The sequence below is a fragment of the Dreissena polymorpha genome, chromosome 6 (genome assembly GCF_020536995.1).
Source record: "Dreissena polymorpha isolate Duluth1 chromosome 6, UMN_Dpol_1.0, whole genome shotgun sequence".
Classification (NCBI taxonomy): domain Eukaryota; kingdom Metazoa; phylum Mollusca; class Bivalvia; order Myida; family Dreissenidae; genus Dreissena; species Dreissena polymorpha.
The window spans coordinates 30157680-30173474 of record NC_068360.1 but is presented as its reverse complement, the minus strand read 5'-3'; the positions used below and the strand labels follow the sequence as shown (position 1 = coordinate 30173474).

General features: G+C 34.5%; 1 long non-coding RNA gene across 1 annotated transcript; it reads left to right on the top strand.

Moving 5' to 3' along the window:
* Positions 1–4939: 4939 nt before the first annotated feature.
* Positions 4940–7350, top strand: LOC127836604 (uncharacterized). Its single transcript, XR_008028840.1, has 2 exons — positions 4940–6444; positions 6818–7350. It is a non-coding gene; the product is annotated as an uncharacterized LOC127836604 (long non-coding RNA).
* Positions 7351–15795: the final 8445 nt, after the last annotated feature.

Genomic DNA, 15795 nt, shown 5'->3' with positions numbered 1-15795 from the left:
ATAAATGTGCACAAACAACATCAAAACACGTAATTACTTTGATATAACATGCTATATTTCCCAATACGATGCTAGATAGTATTATATATGAAATACATAATACTGCCTTAGTAGAAAGCAGACTTGCTACAGTGCTTTAATTAGAATAGCTTCTCTGCACAAAACTATACCATGATTTTTGTGTTATCAACTAAGATTATTAGTTGAAAAATACTGAGTTCATTTTAAACTTAAATGTTATGAATACATTTTTTTGTATATTAAATAACATGTATTATAAATGGAATTGATAATAATACAACACGGACTTGCTGTGTTATTTCTTCATACCCGTTATTATGTTACGGCATTATTATTCCCATGCCACACTTTAACACACATAATCTTTAAGATAACTTAGTGTTTTCACTGCTCGTCCTGAACGCGTACGGATTTGTTCTGTTGCGTTGTTTCGCCGCTGTGCTAAATGGTGTTGACCGGAAGCTCTTGGCAACTCTCGATTGTTTGTTGGCAATTTCCTTTCGTCCCTTGCCAAATCTCTGTAGCTAATTGACAAGTCTCTACCGTTCTGTTTCAAATCTCTGTAAACCATTGGTAAGTTTGGAATTGTTTCATCGTGTGTGTCAATGGCATGTGGGGACTCTTTGTTTTCATGAGCATAGACGTGTTACGCCGATCCTCACGTCCACTTTCGCCAGCCTTAACGATGTGCGAACGAATACAAGGCGATTTTCGATAATATTATGCAGGTCTCCATCCTGTTGGTGTTTTGATTCGTAGTGCATCAATTGGCTTCATGTCTTCTTTTACCTTTGCGTGCCTGTCGTAGTGGAATGTCTATTTGCATCTATAGACATTACATTTGACGCAATTTTTCCTGTTTGGTCAACTTGGGGTTTCCGCAGTCCTTTCGATATCGGTATGAGGGTCCTTGCTCTCCTGCCCATTAGCCTCTGAATCGGCGAACCTACTACATCAGCTCGAGGAGTGTTACGCAATTCTAGCAAGCAAAAGTAAATATCATCAACTGTCTCAAAGCAATTATTTTTGAGATTCTTCACCGTTTGAACAGCTCGCTCAGCCAAACCGTTTGATTGCTGATATAGTGGAGATGATGTCACGTGTTAAATGTTGTATGAATCCACAAATTGTTTGAATTCTTGACTTGAAAATTGTGGACCGTTGTCGATCACAAGCGTGTCCATGATGCCATATCTTGCAATGTTAGCTTTCATGTGTTTCACTATTGTACTTGTTCTTGCACCGTGTTGCAAATGTGATACTTCGATGAAGTTTGAGTTATAATCTACCATGATCAAGTAATACACATCATTGACTTCAAATAAGTCTGTGCCAACTTTGCTACATGGTAATTCTGGTACAGGGTTCATAATCATTGGCTCTTTTGCTGGATTGTTTTCGTATGTCACTGCATTTGCTTAATACATCCTCTGTTTGCTTATTCATACCAGGCCAATATTACAACTATTTGGCTCTTCTCTTGTAATTCACGATTCCAAGATGTGACTTGTGTATATATGAGACTCATTGGAATGCAGAAACGCTGACCTCTGTACAAAACGCCATTGTACACTGACAATTCATCTCTAAATTCCCAAAATGGTTTTGCTTCATCCTGCAATTCATTGCGCGTTTCTGGCCATCCTGATATGATTATTTGTTTTACTGTCTGTAGCTGTTCATCATCTGCTGTTGCATTTGCTATCTTTTCATGATTTGTACATGCACATGTTTCTGCCACGAGTACCATCAGCTCATCATCGATTGTCTGTTTCTGTTTTTCATTTAATGGCATTCTGCTCAGGCAATCTGCAAGACCCAGTTCCTTCCCTTTCTTATGAATCAACTTGAATTAATATGGCTGTATTTTCAGCATGATTCTTTGTATCCGTAATGGTCCTGTATGAATGGGTTTCTTCAGTATGCTTTTGAGTGATCCTTTTATTCCCGTACAGTAGTTTGTGAAATCGCTCGCAGCCAACTACTACCGATAACATTTCTTTTTCTATTTGAGCATACTTCTGTTCTGCTGAAGTCAGTTCACGAGATGCGTATGCTACTACCCCGTAACTTTGAATTATTGCAGCTCCTAAACCTCTCATAGATGCGTCCACGGTTAACGTAACCGGTTTTGATACGTTAAAGTAACGCAAGACTTCTGTTAAACTCGGCGCCTCCTTGACCCTTTTGAAGGCTCCTCTATCTTCTTTTGTCCAATTCCAATGTTCCTTATTTTTAAGGTCTCGAAGAGGAGCATTTAGTTCACTCTATCCAGGAATGAATTTAGCAAGACAGGAAAGCATTCCTTGTATCGTAAGCATTTCACTCTGGTTCTCGGGCTCTTTCATTTTTACTATTGCCGCAATGCGTTCCTCTGTCGGTTTCAGCCCCTCTCCTATCAGTTTGTGAACAATGTAACTCACTTCAGGCTGTGCAAATACACACTTCTCTTGGTCAAGTTTTACATAAATGCTTCTTGTTTTTTCCAGTACAGCTCGTAGCATCAAATTATGTTCCTCTATGGTATTTTAATGGACTAGAATATCGTCAACAACGATCTCTACACCGTCCATTGCCCAAAAATGCTTTTCCGTTTCTCTCTGGAAAACTTCAATGGAACATCGTGCATCCATTGGCATTCTAAGGTATCGGTATCGACCGTATGGTGCGTTAAATGTTGTGAGTTTTGAGCTCTTCGCAGTCAATTTCACCTGAACATAACCCATGTTCGCATCCAATGTAGTGCAATATTTGCCTCTATGCAATCTCCTTGCAACTTCATCAATTGTGTTCATTGGATAGTGTTCACGCATGATCACCTTGTTCAAATCAGTTGGATCATATGCGAACTATGCCACTTTTTTTCTCACACGCGCCATTCTATTCACGCATTCTGTCGGCTCTGTTTGTTTTTATATTATTATGCATCGCTCAAGAAAGTCTAACTGATCCTTCAATTCATCCCGTATAGCTACTGGAACTGAGCGAGGTGCATGTATCACAGGTGTTACTGTCTCATTGATCTTGATGTCATACTCCCCTGACAAACAACCAATTTGATCACGTAGAACATCACTGAATTCTTTTATCAGTTGCTCTATTTCCCTTTGGGTACTGTTTACTCTCTTGATGAGGCCTAGTTCAACTGAATCATCTCTGCCCAACAAATTTAAGTTACTTTGTCCATCAATCACTTGAAATTGTGCTTCATGTTTTTTGTATTCGCATGGTCAAGTTATTTTACCCAATGCCTTGATCAGCGTTCCGCTTACACCATTTATGCGTCATCACTCTTTAATATTGGGAATTCCGCACACAATTTCTCAGTGATTTGTCTTGAGAGCACGTTGCATTGTGCACCACTGTCCCCAAACGCAAATGTTTGTTGTTGACCTTCCGGTTTAATGTCCACTCTTTGTTACTCGTTTCATCGCCATTGTTTTGAACTGTGTAAACACCATGTGTGGATGTATATTGTTCGAATATATCAGATATTTCGTCTTCTTGTGCGTTATGTACACAAACGTTCACTCGACCACGACCATAGCCACGACTTGGCCACAAATGTGCTGCCAACGACCTCGAGTTGTTGCACGTCCTTTACACTATCTTCACGCCTTAAAATGTCCCTTTTTACTACATACATCGCATGTTTTCTGGAATGCTGGATACTTTTTAATCGTATGCGTTTGAAACACTTTTGGCAAAATAACATGATACTGTTTGAACTGTTTTGTTTCGCACCACGTTTTCCATATTTATCCGGACGCGCCACATGTACTGCTGGATGTTCTTGCAAAGTCTTAATGTGAGCGTTTGTGAATTCGATGTTACGACACTTTTGAATCAGCCTTTACAATGTTAATTGGTCTGCTGGAATTTCCACGAGCTTTTCCGAACACTTTTTGTCGTTTATCCCATTAATAATCATGTCACATAAGAAACCATCCTTTTGCGCTCCACATTGGCAGTACTCAGCTTTTCGTTGCAATTCTGCTATGTTAACCTCCATAACAGATAATTGTCCTCTTTTAGTGTTCAGAAATTCCTGTCGCTAAATGTTTATAAAGTTGTGGACACCAAAATGATGATCACATTTTGTTAGCACAGTGTCCAAATCTTATCTATCTTTTGCGGGCATGTGTGCAATACCACTGTCTTTATCTTCCAACACTTCTAGCATCCATACAAACAAATAATAAATGTTAACACTTTCACGACCCATATCGGATAATAATACTCCAACTTTTAGACGCCCTGGTTTGTCATGCAGACCTAATACGTCCAGGTGAACTAGGAAATTACTTTTGTAAATCTCCCACTCTGCGGCTCTGCTGAATTAAATTCCTGCAAATGCCTAATTCCTTTTGCAGCCATACTCTTCAAGTTGTATAAAACTTCATCAATAAATGTCTAGCATATATTGTTTTCTGTATTGCAGCTATTTATTCACAACCATCTGTAACCATGTAATAACTCTGAACTCGTTGGTAGGTTACTCACAACTGACTTTATTAATAGATTCACACCGATATGAACCTCAATACAAATAAGTCATGACTGCATGCTTTAACAAGACACAAAAAGAAAGAAAAGGGGATTTCATGTATTGTAATGTAAGGAACACAACTCGAATTGTCTTGTTAAAAACACTGGTTACAGTAATGTAAAACATGTATAAAGGGCTTTTGTTTAGGCAATAAATCGGTAAAAAAATCAGAAATAAACATTAGAACTCTTAAAAAATAGTGAAAATATATCATATTTAGAACCAATAAATTTAAATTCATGAATATATAGAGGATATTTGTTGGTTTCGGTAGCATATCGAATTTAATTCACGAGTGATCATAGAAATTTATATTTTCACGAGTGGCGTAGCCACGAGTGAAAATATTTTTTTCGATGATCACGAGTGAATTAAATTCGATATGCTACCGAAACCAACAAATTTTCTTTTTATTTTATGCTTATTTTTGTAGTTTTGTTAATTTTCCGAATTTGCCTCATTAAGTTTCCCCGTGGGGTGCCTCAATTTTTAGAACGCACACAGAACTTACTACACAAGAAAATAGTTCACATCTGTAAAAAGTGTATTACTATTAAAATCAATGTTTTATTCAACATATATCTTTTTCATACTTTATACATTCAATATTATTACAAACAATAGTTTAATTTAAATTATTATGAAATTAATAGTGTTGCATATACTGGCGTAGTAATTTGTGTATTCAACTGATCTCAAAGTTACGAAAGTGCTCGCCATGTTGAACAACACTTTTACGACTTGCTGGATTAATAACACATAACTGGATTAAACTAGGAACGCAAACATATTTCAACAGTGTTTTTGTGCTAAATGGTTTCGATATCAATCACTGTCACTCTCTGCAATAAGACGGATTCGCTTGTAGTGTCGCTGTACAGGGGAATCTGCGGTTACCGCCGGTGTAACTGTACGGGATGGAGATTGCCTCTGGTGATTGACTACGTTCTGTGTCTGGGAAAGGCCCATGTAAGATTCAGAGTTGTGAAAATTAAATGTTACATTGCCCTGGAAATGTGAGTTGACAAAAAATCCTCGGGCCATCGGAAAATCACTTGATGCAGGTGTGGCTGACGCAGTGGCAGTGGCTGTGCGGTTGTGCTTTTCAACTGACTGGTTTGAATGAGAAAGTATTTTTGAAATATTTTTTGACTGTTCCTTGTTCAAACTGCTGTAATTATTTAAGCTGTTAATATTTCTGTGCCCTGAAATCTGTATTATTTGATGAGCAGGAACATTCTCGTCATTCAGCTTCTGAATCAAGTGCTTTCTTGCACTGAAAAATGTTTATATCTATGGTAAAAATAAAATCAATATTCAACGGTACACATGACATATTACATAAGATATAAGTTGTAATTGTTTTGTGTGCTCTTGAAACACTTCAATAAATACATGGTGGTCTGTCAAGTACTGGATGTAATGGAACCGGAAAGTAGAGGAATAGTACTAGTCGAGTACAGGAGATTTTATGAATTAAAATTTTGAGTGTTGTAGCATGAAAATTGGACAAACAACACCTATTTAATAAATGGGAGGTAAGTGATTTTTATTATATATTTTAGTCTTGTTATGAAAGTAGTGTATATAATATGGGGTTTTGACCTGTATGGGGTGATTCTTGGCTCTTGAATACCAGCATCTGTTTTCATCTCGGTCATTATGCTGTATAGCTTGTTTATTCCCATGGCAGACTTCCTGAACCAGCATTGCTGTGTCTTGTTGCCAGGAGTTAAGAAGAAGGGGCTGTCTTCTGTCATCATGTCAACAGGGCGTTTGTCGGCATATAGCTTGTAGAGATGCACCGGATCTCTGTCAGGTTGTTCGGGAACTGCATATGCCCGTGGCTTGACTTTCCTATGAATAGTTAAAATGTGTGTTGCATTAAATGTTTTGTTTAAATTAAATACTATTCCACCAAAAGTGAAGTCTACTGTATATTAATAATACAAATAAGAATTATATTGTAAAAAAAGGTCTATAAATTCACTTGTGATAATAGAAAATATATATTTTCAATTGTGGCTTCGCCACTCGTAAAAATAATAATTTCTATGATCACTCGTGAAATAAAATCGATATTCTACCTTAACCAACAAATATCCTCCATGTTTGTATTATTTTTACTAAAGAAAAATTCCATTTAAATATTTTATAAACAGTACCAGTTTTTATATAAATAAAAAATTATCAATTCAGATTTGTGTACAAATATATTAAAGTAGGAAAATCACCTTATATCCCTAGGATTTTCACCAGTACGGGTTTTTGTCTGACGCTCAGTGTCGAAGGTGATGAATTCTTCACCAGTTTCAAAATCGATTCCAAGGCTGACATCACCCCAGCATAGGGTGTGAATTTCCTTGCCGGTTCTCATCCCAAAATGGGTTGTACATATAAGCCACAGTGAGTGTAATAGAGCTCTTGGGCTTGATTCTCCCAGAGTTTTAGCTGCGTACATAGCTTCAATATGTTCATTTGTTAATGCCTGGGCTTGATGCGGTTTATTTCCATAACCTTCTTTTTTCAGAGCTTTTTGTTTACTTTTTAATACTTCCCTCACTTTGGCAAATTCAGGGTCATTTATCAAAGAGTGCTTGTAGTTCATGTGCCTTAAATGCCTGTCGATTGAGCTTAAAAATGCCCTCAAAGATGTGGGTTCATACTCTGATCCATCTTTTTTAGTCACACCCAACAAAAACTCGCAGACCAGAGGGTTCAATTCATGAGGAGGTATAGTTTCAATATTTCTTGCCTCATTTTTGTGACTTTTTAGGAAAGTTTTGAAAAGTCTGATGTCATTGTCGGTTTTCTTTTTTGTATTTAAATTTTCGTTTTCAAGCAGAAAGCTATCCACACTTACAGATCTGAAATTCCTTGTTGGTGTTGATGTTGGGTTTTGTTCTTTTTCTTCCTGTGCTGTGTTGATGCTGTTACCAGTGGATGTGGGGCTGATGTTGCTGCTCCTGCTGTTGGTGCTGCTGATGTTATTTCTTGTGATTTTGAAGCGCTGTCATCATCTTGTTCATTTATTTCATTAAAAAAGTCATCAAAGTCAAAGATACTTGAGAAAAGAAGATTTATTTCATTGTTTTCCAATTCATCCATTGCTGTTAAAGAGTTAAGCAGCAGACGAAATAATTATGTTTAAGGGAGGTAAATGTGTGTTTCAGGTTCAAGTAGACTAGTCTCCCTTGAATGAAAATTGCAATTGAGGCTCACCATGGGGTTATTGGGGAAGTAGTTCCAGTATCTAACTGAAACAGTGAAAAATAACGATATTTTTCACTGTTATGTTTCACTGTTTGAAACAGTGAAATACCACTTTTATTTCACTGATATTTCTCTATAAACCACCGGAAAGCATAAAATAAAATGTCATCTTCATAAAAATACGAAGTAGTTATAAATATCAGAGTAAACGTGGTCGGAAAACTAAATACCGACAATTCCACAAAACAAAACCATTAATTAGCCGTATTATTTTTGATAGTAAGACTTTAATAATTGATATTTAAAAAATAATAAAACATGTATCAATGTGATTATATAATTATAAGTGGTGTGGATAGTGTTATCAGCGATCGAAAGTGTAAAAGGTACATTTAATCAATTATAAAACAAAGCCCTAAAAAGCGGAATACATTACAACTTTTAAATGTTGCGGTAATTTTCCTTTCCGTTTAATGAATTTTCGTTTCGTTTACATTGAATGACAATATTAATAAATTTTAGCATACAAACGGGAAAAAACCTGCATATTATGCAAATTGAACTGTATTTGCATGTATATTTATATATATGTATATTTTAGTAGTGATAAGAAGTGATACAAATCTAGCATTTTATGATAAATAAATCCATATATTTAATTTATTTAAAGCAAGTATTTGTTTACTCTAGTGTGGTTGCTTGTTTTCATGATGGTGTTTCGTACATTGCAGTAACGTAATAGCGGAGTATACATTTGCCGGTACCCGTACAATACGTTAATTGCGTATCAGTAAAATAGTACAATAGTTTTAATGTATAGTTATTTAACACTGTAGCACTATGATTAAACTGGCTAATATATATACACTAGTTCCTCTTAATCAATTTCGGACAAATGTCTTCGTTTGTTTAATGTTAAAATATTTTATTGAAGCAACTGTACAGTATTTTGGCTGTAAAATTTGGCTTAAATGACTGCTCAATATGCCAAGAGATGATGGGGGTATCATAACTTGTGTTTAATGACCAGACACTCGTCGGCAACATGTGATTTATGCAGGGACTCAAGTATAGGTCCCAGGGTTTATGACACCATGTTTTCTTTGTAATTGTCTGGACAGTATGCGATCATAACGAGATAATCGGTTTGTGATGAACAAAGGTGCAATTAAAACATCGGGATAAAAATGCTGCAACAAAGAGAGTCAAAATTGGTGTGAACAATTAAACAAAACAATTTCATTTATCAAGAGAATTTATTTAATGTGTAGCAAAGTAAATTTTTGTCACACATATAAAGTTTCATATCAGTTACTGTATGTTGCGTACATAAAATCGATCTTTTTGTTGTTTGTTTTCATCCTTCTTTGTTTTCGTTTATTAAATTTAATATATTCTGAAATAACTTTAATTTCTGAGAATTTTTTAACAAAAAAATTAAAAATGGTCGCGAAGAAGTACGAGTAAAGAGATTTTTGTGGTAACCACATACCGAGCTCTTAGATTGTGTTCCACTCCCGAGTTCGTTGTTAGTAAAAACAAGTACATGTGTTATAACGACACTATAATCGTTCCAAAATGCATTTTCGTGCATGCTAATGTTTTATTCAGACATAATAAGTAAAATTGCATTTGATATTGTACATGGTTATCAATAAAAACGATGATTTTGTCAACCTTTTCTATATGAGCTTAAATGAATTCCACCTATTTTTGCCAACCAGTGGGCGGAGTCTAAACATTGTAGGTGCTCGTGACGTCACTCGTCAACTGGTCAATATGGAAGAAAGATTTGCAATGCGTATGCTCAGGGAAGGGGAATACGGACGATGCCGATTGCAACTGAATTGTCAGACATATTAAATCATTATCGTGAAAAGCAATTTGCTTATTTTTTGGATATTTTAATTTTAAGTATCTTCTCATTATAGAATAAGGATAGTATGATCAATATTTAGTCAAAGAAAATCAGCAATTGTATTATTGACATGAAGAAACAGTTATTTGAGTTATTTGAATGTTGTTTTCCCCGTTTAGTTGATAAGAAGGTCAAGTTCAATATATGAATAATTATTTAAAAAGCATGTAAAGGGAATGGTAAAATCATTATTTAAATCTCTTTCGCGTATATTGTTAATTTGTTTGTTGTTGTAAAAAGAGGCACTTTCGTGCACTAGTAATTCAAAGAGGCCCCTGTCTATGGTTGTGCATTGGGCGTTTTTTCCCCCTGTTTATTACTCATAAAGTCAATCGTATTTAATCAGTGATATAATTGTCATCTTGTATTGTTGTGTGTATGCCAATTCCTGCATCAAACCGTAAGAAAATTGTATAGTTATCATACAAGTTTGGCAGTAGATTATATTTAAACAATATTCAATGATTGTTATTGTGAATTTTTGCACACTTTAACTACATGACTTCGGATAAAATTTACAATTTTCATATTTTTTTCACATAAAATATATATAAATACGCTGTACACTTTTAGGTTTTGGTTCCTGGATAACAGTCTAGGTGTTACTCCACATGAAAGAATGTCTACATTTGTCAATAACCATATATGGAAAAGGACTTGAAATGCGCACGCTCGGGTAAATGGCATAAAGACAAAGTAAATTGCAACTGAATCGTCTGCAATCATGGATAGGAATGGTAAATTACCATAACAACAATATGTTCAATCTGTTTGATATTTTTATGTCAGGCAAAATCTTGGTATAGAATTTGGTAAGAATGATCATTATTAAAGTAAAGAAAATAAAAATAAAAAATTCGAAATGAAGAATTAACTTTTTAATTTTATATTAATTTGACCTATATGTACTTTACTTTAAAATCTCTGCCCTCTCAGACATTCCCAAAAGTGCTGGACCGTCGGACCTGACCGACGTGTTTGAGACAGATCCGATTGAAAATGCTATGTTGCCGGTCCGAATGTCCGATAAATAATAAAAGAGCAGAAGTTTATTTATTTCATTGAATTAAAATCTGAAAATAAAAGAGAGCTTAAAAGAAATATGAGCAGTAAACAGTGCGTCGTATTTTTTGTTAACATTCATGAAATGTTCCTGCGCATGCGCACCGAACAATTCCGAGAAAATATTGTCGATAGTTTACGGTTAAACAAAAATACGTTCTGCAACTCAGATCGTTGTAATCGTGGTATTAAAAGTTTGTTCCCGATCAAATTTACGCTTACTAGTGCATTTTCATTGATTTATTTCTCTTTGTGGCCAGTTTATTGACATTTGTGGTATAATTCTGAGTTGTCATATAATTTCCCGGCCGGGAAATAGTTTTCAATGAAATTTTCGATACCGATAACTGCTTTGTGCTTTTAAAACTTAGTCTGTTTAATTATCTTATTGATATCTCTTATTGTTCTATTTTTACGGTACTTCATTGATTCCTTACAAGTATAAATGTGATTTTTGTGTAAAAGTAATTTATTTACATTCTTCACTCACTGTCAAACTATCAACAGGGCTTTTTTCTTAAGGTGGGGAAAGGCCTGGCCTTCAATATTAGGGGGAAAATATTGACAAAACTGAGAATGGGGGTAAACAAATTTCCAAGGTAAACTTAATATTTTGGAAATTTGAATGATTTTAAATAAATTAAGTTGGGGAAAGGGGCCTTTCTCTTGGGGGAAAGGGGCCTATATAAGGCCTCTGCAAAAGAAGGAAAAAAGCCATAATCAGTATCTGAAAACGTTTGTTTCAACAGCAATTTGCATACCAGTGTACAATAATTGAATTTTCAATTGAGAAATTGCTTTGTTTTTTTAACTTATTTTTGGTTTGAATATTTTTCTTTAGAATAATATCGACTGTGTTGTGATTTGTCAGTGTTCTATGTTGTGTTGCTTATTTTCCATTTCATTTCTCCAATTATTATGTCAATAAATTTTAGTCAGTGACGTGATGTTTTGGTCCTATGAATCCCAGTCCGGTCCGAATGTCCTGTGGACTGTGAATACTTTTGGGAATGTCTGCCCTTTGGTGAGCAATCTTAGCTTAGATTATACTTAATATTGTGTAAAATACAAAGTTAAATAATGGTTTTGGTTACTGGTTCATAAAATATAAGTGAAATTGTATATTCTTTTGTAGTGCGGTTGACCAGCATGGTGGATACCAAAATTTCATAAAATTTGACAGGCTACTTTCGGTTTCATTTTACAGAGCAGACCAGAATACATTTTGTAAAACAATTTGTATTCACTTCAGAATATTTGTTATACAGGCGAGTGAAAATGAGAGTTTAAAGTTTATTCTTTAATTGTCATTGGATTGTCTTGAATTGCATAAAATGAGAATAAATATTGAATAGGGATTTGTGCAATATTTTTGTCTTCTTTTGTCATTTAAGAAGCACATGAAAAGATTGTCTAAAGCCTGCTTAAAAGGTTGATGTGATGGACAAAACACTACACTCCTAAGCCTACAAGTTAAGTTTAAACCTATTTATTTGATAGCATAGAAATATTATAAAATACTCTGCTCTTTAGAAAAATATACGCGTGTCCTTTTAAACTTACACGCATTTTCGTAATCAAAGTAAAGTTATTACTTGTATTTGGTATTAAATTATTTGAATTTAATACTGAGAATGTGTTACGGTTAGTTATTACTAGCAATGCTTTTTTTCTTGATTTGGGGAATGGGCCTGGCCTTCAATTTTGGTGAAAAAATTATGGACGAAACTGAAAAGGAGAAGGAATTTTCCAAAGTAAGCTTGAAATGAGGGTACAATAGCATCATTTCAAGGAAACTGTCTTAGGCGAAGGGACCTTTCTCTTTGGAAAAGGAGCATATATAAGGCCCTTGTTAAAAAAGGAAAAAAGCCATGACTAGTAATTTTCCCTTAATTGGAATAACTATTGAAAATGCGCTGAAATCTGTTAATGTATGAAAACGAAATGTCATTCAAATCACATTACCTTAATGTAGAATATCACAAAAATATGTGATATGTTCCACAATTTAACATCCTAATTTAAAACATTGTGTATGGAACATATTCTTGCACCATTGTATGTATGCATCCTATTGCTATACGGATGGTCCACTCCCAGCAATACAAAGTAATGTAATACCTTCTATCAATAGGGGTTCGTACTTTGATTACATGACCGTTTTGAATGTTTGAAAACATTTCTGAAATGAACATATGGAAAGGTCCAAATAATAACGAAGAATTTTGTTTCGGACGCCATCTTGCATTCGCTTATTGTGTCAGTTTAATTGTTGAAAATATTTTGAATTAGTTACCGTAATTTCTCTTAGTTTTCAGACACTAAGTTTTCGGACACCCACTTTTTTAGCCCCAATTTTTTTTTCGTGACTCTTAATTTTTGGACATATGGGTTTTCATCCATAATTAATGTCTCTTAATTTTCGGACAGTATATTTTACCGTGCTATTCTACTGATTTTTGCCCTGTTTTCGCTTATTGTGTGACACTTCGATCATGGATTTGTACAACCCGATTAAGGTCATAAAACCTGACAGATGCATGCCTGAGGGCAATGGACCATTACATTCGCGTAATTGGGTAAATAACCATGTATGCCGGTAGACAGTTATGGATTGACCAAACAATATTTGAAACAGTGTCGTCCTATTAAGGAAGTAGTTTGTCTTTTGTTTTTACTTTTTGTTCTAGTTTGTTTAAGAAATAATATTTTTCTATCATGGTTTGTTGTCGAATAACCCACAGTAAGGAGTATAGATGCGTAGGAATTAAATCACGAGTGCGAAGCACTCGTGATTTGATAACACGCATCTATACAACTTACTGTGGGTTATTCGAAAACAAACCATCATAGAAAAATATTATTTCGATTCTAACACGATTCTGATTGATTTGGTTCAAGCTTTAGGACGTGAACTATATTTTTCAATACTCCGCCCTTTTTAGTACAATGTCCACTATTTAGTGACGTCATTGAATAATACAAACATATGACGTCGTTTTCATTCATAAATATTTTGCAAATGACGTCACTTTCATTGAATCGTAGAATCGTAGAAACTTTATGACGTCAAGTTTATTGATGCTACTGAAAAGCTGACATGCTATAAATGTTTTCTGAATTATGTTTCCTAACAATTAACATTCTTTGTAGGCGTGGTTATGCCATTTATCACCAAATATGCAATTTGTTGTTTCATTACATTTATATACATGCTACATTTATTACATTTCTTTTAGAGCGGGTTTTAGCACGTGCATTTTACTGCCATATTTTCTTTATTTATTCGGAACTATTTTCGAAACATTAAGCTCCGCCCATAAGTTATTGCAGAATAACCCACACTTGATTTCCTTCTTTGTCTATAGAAAACAAGTTGCGTGCCGTGTTAGAATCTATATCATTTCAGGCAAGAGTTAAAAAAGCTGTGAAGTTCTATATATTTATTTTCCAAGCAGAAAAAGAAGAATTAATCACAAGAAAATTACTGTACATTGATTTATAGAATTTATTATAATTAAATTATAATTTCCAGACACCTTAATTTTTGTCTCTAAATTTTCGGACACCTGTAATTTTTTAAATATTTTTCGTATCTAAACTTTTTACATGAAATTATTTTTTTTTATTGTCCGAAGACTTAGAATAATTTCTAGGACATTAAGTAAGCAAGCCATGCATATTGTGTTATGTATCAAATTATCGATATATATTTATATGAATTAATTAATTGTATATATAGACTATTTGGCCATACAATCGTTGCGTGTCTGGTGTATTTTAGGCTGTCTGTGACCTACTTTTTATTTTTAGGATAATGTTTCTGCACATTAATGTGTATAAAAACAAGTTTGAGTTTTGATTAAAAACAAATATTTAGTCTTATTAACTTATGATGTATAGTCCTTTAAATTATATAATTGTATAAGATAATATTTGTTGTTTTTAGATGTTTTGGAGTTTCGCCCTAAGACATCTCGCACCAACTGTTGTCTGAAACATATAACCATCGAATCCAAGTACGGGTATTCAACTTTTTTCATGCAGAAGTATTAATTATGAACAGTTCAAAACTATTTCCAGGGCCACAAGAGGTATATATATGTCCCCTGGAATATACTGATGCCAGAAGGGATATACTAGCGATTGAACTTCCCGTCCGTACGAGGTGAGCTGGACATGACATGTGTCAAATAACAGGATCACTAATGAGTCCTACAAAGCTTTGCCTGGATTTTACCATTGTCAATTACCAGTATACATGGTAACCCAATAACACAATGTAATGTAATGGTCAATTGCCATCATGCGTTTGTGTGCCAGGTTTTATGACTTTACTACGGTTGTAAAAACGCATAATCGAAGTGTCAACAGATAAGCGCAAAGGTGCAAATTCTGGTCCAATATCATTGTAAAATAAACTGTCTGAAAATTAAGAGTCATTCATTAAGGAAAAAAACCCGTTTTTCTGAAAATGTAGTCACGAAAAATAATAATTTTGGCTAAAAACGGGGTTGTCCGAAAGTTTTGAGTGTCTGAACACTTAATGTAATTACGGCAGTCGAAATATTTATCCGATTAAAGTTTAGGTAAAAATAGAGGCTTGAAGTTTGTTCATATATAGAGTGGAGCAATTTTGAAAATATGTACTGAATTATTAATCAGTGATTCAAAAGCTACTTAGCAATGTCTGTGTAGATTTAACCAAACTGCAATTCAGCCAGTAAGTAAGTTAACAAAGTGTGTATCAATTAAATAGCAGTCATTTTGTATGGTGGTTGGTCGGTTTGTCGGAAAAGGTTAGTGAAGTGAACTTGTTTGGCATTTCCAATCGATTACATTGAAACTAGAATTGTTTTCTCTGCTAAATTGGACACTGTGAACTTCGATAGAGACTTAGCTGAGATTGTTAATCGAGGAAAAATTCGTCTGAAATTTGTAACTTTGTTACAGAAGTATCAGCTCATTATGTTTATCTACGAAATACTTGCCTTACCCTGTTAACTTCGGTATGTAATGACTTCTTGCCATT